Source organism: Schistocerca americana, chromosome 7, assembly GCF_021461395.2.
Source record: "Schistocerca americana isolate TAMUIC-IGC-003095 chromosome 7, iqSchAmer2.1, whole genome shotgun sequence".
Classification (NCBI taxonomy): Eukaryota; Metazoa; Arthropoda; class Insecta; order Orthoptera; family Acrididae; genus Schistocerca; species Schistocerca americana.
This window is the reverse complement of record NC_060125.1, coordinates 43819528-43825777: the sequence shown is the minus strand read 5'-3', so window position 1 is coordinate 43825777 and position 6250 is coordinate 43819528. Positions and strand designations below refer to the sequence as shown.

Genomic DNA, 6250 nt, shown 5'->3' with positions numbered 1-6250 from the left:
ATTGAAGGTTTTCCTTCTTTTTTTCTTTCCTCAGAGTTCAATGTGACAATTTTTAATAAAAAAAATTCTTCCTCGAAAGCCCCTTCCGCCCCCATTGCATCAGTCTGATCCTCCTTGTCGTCCGCACAGTTAAATCGTGGTGCTGTGATGTCGTGTCCGTGTCCTTGTCCAAGTCGGGTTTCATTGTCCATATCTGATGTATTGTCACGCAAGGGTTCAAATGTTCCGTGTGGCGTGTCAGCCCGTTCTTGTTTCTTGTTCCAATCCGAAGACTCGCCGACCGCTTCCTTTTGTGTATCTTCGTCCTTCTTTTCGGTCTCCTGTATGTTCCTCAGCCGCTCTCTTAAAGGAGGGGCCAAATTCTCTGCAGCTTGATGTGCTCTTCGTCTCTTTTTATTTTTTGATGATTTCGGTGAAATCGTCAGTGAAACCTTTGGTGAACTTCCAGGCGACTCCATGGAAGTTCGAGGAGAAGTCACCTGTTCCGCCTTCGTGGCGGAAGATTTTTGAGCTCCGTTAATTTCGGAGTCGACCGTTGCTGCTGTTTCTACGACACGTGAGATGGGTGATGTCATTGGTTAGTCTTCTTTCGCCCCTTCTTTTCCTTTGAGGTTTCCTGAACCTGTCTGCGGTGTCCTGTCATCTGTGTGGTTGTCTGTTATTTGTTGCATCATTTCCTCTTTATGTCCATCCACTGTAGTTCCCTCTGGGATGTTGGCCGTTTCGCGTGTAACTACCGCTTCGTACTCTACCATGTCTACCTTAGGTATTATCGATGAAGCTTGTCGCTCGTTGGAAGAGTTGTCAGACTCAGAGGCAAGCGCGGTGCGTCCTCAGTGACGTCATTACTGGCCAGATTCTGATTGTCATCGTTAGTCAACCCCGCGGTGCTTCCCGTTTCCGTGCGCGCGTCGGATGGTCCCGCCTGCTCGGCCGTATTCTGTTGACAGGAGTCCCGGCTAGCTGCCGCGGCAGCGTACGTCACTTGCATGCTGACAACTTGTCCTGGGACAGCCGCCTCGTTAGTCGGTAACTGAGGAACACGCCTTCTACTGCACTCACTTCTGACGTGCCCTGTGGCGTTACATAACGCACAAGTCCGTGGCTGCCCATCATAAATTATGAGAGCGCGATGGCCACAGATATTCAAGTAAGAAGGGATGTGTCTTAAGAGCTCAATCTTAATCTATCTAACTCCATTCAAAACCGGAAACATATTGCTCCGACCATTTTTCTGCAATATTAGATATAACCCTACCATAGGGCTGGAGAGCAGCATTAATTGCCCCGGCAGGAACCTCGAACGGCAGTTCAAAAACTCTCACTGTTCGAATGCCTAGCCCAGCATGGGAAACAAGAACGTCACTAACGGTTTCGTCTACATGATTAAATTTCATTTTGCCACCACACTTGTCAGCTATCGAGGAGCACAAATCAGAGGAAATCAATTTCAAAAAGACAGAACTGGAAACAAAAGAAAGATGAACGCCAATAATTTCGTCTCCTGTGATCTTAACTGTTTCTGAAAGCCACCTTTTAATCTCAAAAGCCTTTGGTCTTTTGCAGGTCCAATCAAAAGTGAATCTAGCCGTATCTCTTCTTTCACAGTTAATTTCGTTCATTTTGTCATTTTAAATCACTGAAAGAAGGAAAGCAAACAAAGCGCGCTGCTGACCTTCGTAACAGCCACACAGCCGCTGTTTACGCCAGCCCTCGTAGCGCTGCCGCCACACGTCCGTCCGGCTCGGCGGCCGAGCAGCGAATGATCCATCAGGCCACACGGTCACTGACGACCAAGTATTCCTTACATACGATTCATCTGGAAACGCTCATACCCCTAAGGAATTGTGTTTTCGTTCTACACAGCCGTTGCCTCTTGCTGTTTCCCACGCATTCGTTACATTCGCCTCCTGGCGCAATTTTCGGATACATTGTTGTCATGGACTAGTGAATCGAAGCCCCTTAGCTGGAAACGCACCGCTTTAGCGAGCATTATTTGCGTGTAAGGAGCACAGCTGCTGCATTTCTACAGATCTCAAATAATACCGATGTACACCTACAATTCCAGAACAACACATTTATTTTACTTCACGAATCACTTTAGCTTCAAGTACCATTCTGATATTGATACGCAGAGAGGCATCGTCATAACCCGTTACGTCCATTACGCAACCCTCACGAGAGAGGAGTAGGTTGCATCCGCGTGGAAACAAAATTCCGCTACGCCCAGCGTGGGGCTCGAACCCACGGCACTGAGATTAAGAGTCTCACGCTCTACCCACTGAGGTCGCCGTGCTCCCTAAACATGCAGAGACGGATTACACGTCACACGTTACTCATGCGACCTGCGATCTCTTATAAAAGATCCTCATGTCCCCAGATTATTTCCTAATGCCAAAAATGAGCTAGAATCCTATTACACAAAAATTGTGTCCGAGAGGCATCAAATCTGCTTGAAATGCTACGTGGCTAGCAGCACCATTATTCAATACACATGCTCGACTGCGCTCACACACCTGTCGCGTAGCTCTCGGGTCCTGAATGAGATGAGGTTGTTCCAACAAAACTGTCGCGGACGGCAGTTTGCCGAAAATTTCGATACAACACCGATCCTTGTGGAATGGCTGCCGACAATTGCCGAATGCCGGAATGCCTTGCCCATTGAGCCGCTAGGAAAGTCCTTCTGCGGATGAAGCCATCCACGATCTTGACATGAATATGCCGTAAAGGGGCCTTTGTCAGCATCTTCTGTACTAGGTTGTCTTGCCAGATCTTGTCGTAGGCATTCTGCAAGTCCAGATAACCGGCAGCTGTCGACTTGGCTGTTTTGAAGCCCTTGCTGACGTGTTCAGTGATCCGTAGGACCTGAAGTTCGGCAGAGAGCTGCGAAGTGAATCCAAACTGTTCAGGTCGGATCGCCCCAACTGCCACCAGAGGTTGGTAAAGGCGGTGGAGGGTCACAGATTTGAGTACCTTGGCCATAGTATTTAGGAGGCTGATGGGTCTGTTGTTGGTGAGGATTATAGGGTCCTTGAACCGCTTGGGTATCGCAGTCAGCTTGGCGTGTTTCGACTGAGGGGGGAAATGGCCAGACATGAAACAACAGTATAAAATCTTGGTGAACAAGATGAGAGGCTTGCGGGGAAGGTGGCAAAGACGTTCATTTAAAATTCAATTCAGGGGCTTACCGGTCAGGTTTCCGTCGAAGTATACGCTGAATTTCTGCTACAGAGGTAAGAAGGGTGGCAGACTGGGGTGGGCGGTTGCAGAAAGCAGCAACAGCTGTCAGGACTTCATGTTCATCCTGTAGTGCGTCCGGAGAAAGGTCCTGCACAAGAGGACGGTGTTGGGCCTCGAACGCATCCACCAGCGTTTCCGCAATTTGGAGGATATCATACGACAAGCCCGCTGCCATGCGAATAGGATGGGCAGTCGCCAGCATAGAACGCCGCAAGGTGCGAATGACAGCCAAGTCAGACTTATGGAGGAGGAGGAAAGCGGACATCGTGTCCTCCCATTCTTCGGACCTCCAGATGGCGAGCTGGTGGCAGAACTCGCGCTGGAGGCGTTTCATTTGGCGTTTGTCCCGAGGATCGTGTAGCTGCTTCCCCATCGTCGGTGGTAGTGGTTCTTTTGCACCTTCAGCTCCCACCATTCAGATCGTGGATGACTTCATCCGCTCCCCCTTCAGCTTCGGGAGCTGAAGGTGCAAAAGGACCACTACCACCGGCGGTGGGGAAGCAGCTACGCGATCATCGGGACAAACATGGGAGGAAAATCATCCAGTGGGATTAAATCCCAAGGTGCAGTGGACGTGGAGAGTTTCACTGCTTTCTGTATTTTGGCAGTAAGGTAATCCACAGCACGGACTATATTGGCTGGTGTTGTCAAGTCGAGGTCGTGTCGAGTGGTGTTATTAAGTAACCTGGAAAACTTATCCCAATTGGTGGGGGTCACAGTGGAACGAACATCAAATGAAAGGGCAGCATCGGTGACGTGCAGGGGTAATGCGTCATTGTCGGAGGCCAGTTCATGGAGAACTTACAGTGGAAACTGTGCAGTGATGAAGATGGCCACAACCAGAACGTCTGGCTGTCAATAAGAACGGACTGGGATATGGGTAGGTTCGTGGGGGCCATAGGCCGATAGCGTTAAAGTATCCTCGAGATCAAGGAGGAGCCTTTATTTTGTGATATGTTACAATACAGCATTACCGATCTTTTCCAGTTTAAATATCTTGGTGAGGCAGTAAATTTATCCATAGGAAGTGACACAGCATTACTGCAATACACTTTGGAGGTGTAGCGGTGGGACTTGGACTCCTGTACTACCCACCGACGGTGACAGTACTGCGTCAGTGAGGCAAAAAAATTTAGCCCGACATGGGCAGGTAGGGTGGGAAAGTACTGGACGTAGAATATGGGGCTAGTCCCGCCAAAGGATGCATCCATGGTGGGCATGCCAGGCCTATCGTTAGCCATGGTCGGGATCCGATTCCTCTAGGATGGTTAGGGAAACCGGATGTCGATGCCAGCGGCATGGAAGCGTGGTCCCAACGTGGTGTAACCCATGGACAGTGTCCCGCAGGGCATCCTCTTTCTCATAGAGCCGTCGCGAGTTGTTGCGTAAGGTCGCCATGACCGGGACAATATCTGCTTCCTCGTGGAGAGTGACAATTCTCGTGAGGGACTGGGCGTGCAGGCTCCACCTGAGAACCTTGTTCTGCAGGCGCTGCAACGTCCGCATCCTGGTGACACTAATCGTGGCCCATGCAGAGGAGCCATAGGTGAGGGCAGGCAGGATAACTGTTCGGTAAATGCGGAGCTTGGTATGCAGGCTAAGTTCCCTACTGCGGAAGAATAGGTACAAAGCCCCGGTCAGCTTTTGTCCCTTGTTGGAGACATACTCCAAATGATAGAGGAAGAGCAACTTGTGGTCCATCTGGACCCCGAGTAGGTGGTTGTCGGGGACCAGGGCACCTGCACACCTGCAATCGAAATATTGTGGCGGAGGACTGGGCGTCGTTTGGCGAAATAGACTGCCGTAGTTTTGGCGGCATTGAGAGCTATTTTGTTTGTCCGGCACCAGGTGATGATGGCATCCACCGAGCGCCATTCGCACTATTCACCTGCGAGAGTATTTGTTAGTACCACGGCCACTGATATTTTATCAATGACGCGTTTTTCGAAAGGGCCACGTTAGTGCTGTTACAAAACTGATTTGCCTCCTGTGAGGATCGAACTCACGACCTCTGAATTACTAGACCAGCACTCTGCCACTCCTCTTTCCTTTTTATCGCTTGGCCCGTTTTTTACAACCCCAGCAATGGTCATGGCCAGTACCTTATAAGTACCTTGCGCTAACCAATTGCGGCATTTTTTTGTAATTAGCAGCCCAGTGCTTTAAACATTTTTTTAAACCTTGTATTCCCAGATGAAAGTGATGAGCATGAGGCAGGCGGGGACAAAGTGGGCCTGTCACTGCATCACTTCTTCTGCTGAGGGCTATTTGCATATCTGCAATTCCATGTTCCATGAAAAAAGGAAAACTCCTTCGTATTCATAAAATTTATTAATATTATTATTTATTGTTTTTTCATCAAATATATTAATTTCGTCTTCTTGAAGGTAAAAGAAACTTCGTTTGAAACATAAAAAAAAGTTATAGTAAAACATTCATTTAGAACATTTTTATGCTTTTATATTCCCAGCCGAAGCTGATTAGTATGAGGCAGGCAGGGACAAAGTATGCTGGGTTTAATGAACTCGAGGCCTGGCTACGATGGCCCCCCTCCCCCCCCCCCCCCCCATGCCTACCACGGAATCGCTCCTGCAGATGAGTACTGATTGCATATTCTGTAGTTCCTTCTTCTGTGAAGGAAACAAAACTCCTTTTGAAGCATAAAATTAAATTCACTGTAACAATGAATCATCATAATGTATTTCTTTGTCTTCTATTGCATTCTTTTTCTCTTGTTTTTATCTCCTACTTCTTGTAAAGCAAGAGAAACTTCTCCTTAAACATAAGTTTACATTAAATCAAAGACTGACAAAGAGGCTGTTTTCCAGCACTTTTTGTAAGAAAAAAAACTTACGTTGGTCTCGTTAAACTCTTAACCAACGCCCAGTCGCTCAAACAAACTTTTGAGCATATTGTCGTAGCTCTTTTTGTGGTCTTTAAATTTTGTACTCCTGTAAAATGCACATTTCATGTTCATACGAAAATCAATGTTACTGTCAGTTCCCAGATT

The 6250-nt window shown here is 48.0% G+C and overlaps 1 non-coding gene across 1 annotated transcript; it reads right to left on the bottom strand.

Annotated features, from left to right (window-relative positions):
* Positions 1 to 2223: 2223 nt before the first annotated feature.
* On the bottom strand, positions 2224 to 2296 carry Trnak-cuu. Its single transcript has one exon. It is a non-coding gene; the product is annotated as a tRNA-Lys (tRNA).
* Positions 2297 to 6250: the final 3954 nt, after the last annotated feature.